The sequence below is a fragment of the Chinchilla lanigera genome, unplaced genomic scaffold (genome assembly GCF_000276665.1).
Source record: "Chinchilla lanigera isolate Chin_1 unplaced genomic scaffold, ChiLan1.0 scaffold00124, whole genome shotgun sequence".
NCBI classification, from domain to species: Eukaryota; Metazoa; Chordata; class Mammalia; order Rodentia; family Chinchillidae; genus Chinchilla; species Chinchilla lanigera.
In genome coordinates this window covers 4245927-4246918 of record NW_004955525.1, presented here as the reverse complement: position 1 = coordinate 4246918, position 992 = coordinate 4245927, and positions in this window count along the sequence as shown.

Genomic DNA, 992 nt, shown 5'->3' with positions numbered 1-992 from the left:
TCCCATCTCTATTTTTTATTGATTTTCTGAGTTTCCTTTCCCATTGTCAAAACTAGCTAAAATGTTATGGCTGCCCTATTCCTACAAATTACAGAAAGCAAATCATCAAGAACACTTTTAGTGCTTTTCACTTAGAGGCAAAATAAATTTGCTTCTAGTCTGGAGGTTAGATTTTTAATGTTCATCTAAATCTACTTAACCATTTTCTTTACATATTAAAAAGCACTTTTGTGTACATTAACTCCTATATTTACATCTAAACATAGCATTCTTTGTCTTTATAAAGTATCTATGAGTAATTTAAAATTTTCCTTCTCAAGCTTTTTACTGTACTATCTTTAAAGGAATAAAAAATGATGCTAGACTACCCTCTTTTTCAATCAGTCTATAAAAACCAATGAAATTAATATTTCATTTTACTGTACTATATATTACTTTTTCTGGTCCAAGCTACAGAAAACAGGAAGGTATAGTACAAGACACAGACGTTCTTTTATGTAGATAATGAAGTAAATAGTCTAGATTTTGATTATTGTGCAGATTAAGTTAGGTGATGCCTCAACAATAAAAAAGATGCAAAATCTCAGTTGCTTAACACATATAACAGTTTATTTCTTGAAAATAGTCTAATGGAAGTTGATCAGTTTTCCAAGGCAGGACCTTTCTAAATGGTAAATTGAAGTTCCAGTTTGTATCCATCTTGAAGGTCGGCCACAGCACTCAGGTCACAGTGACAGATAAAGAGATAGCCAGAGAGCATGCAGGACTTTTAACTGCTCCAGTATGGAAATGACACATCCTTCTGTTTTCAAGTCCTCTACTAGAAGTTAAATCACACTGCCTAACTACAAGTGTGAAAAGTCAGTTGGAGCACAGAAATGTATGATGAACTGTAAATATCTTTGCTGTATTCTACAAAGGGTATATATTTTTATTTTTATTTTATTTATTTATTTATTTATTTTTGGTTTTTCTCCGGTACCGGGAACTGA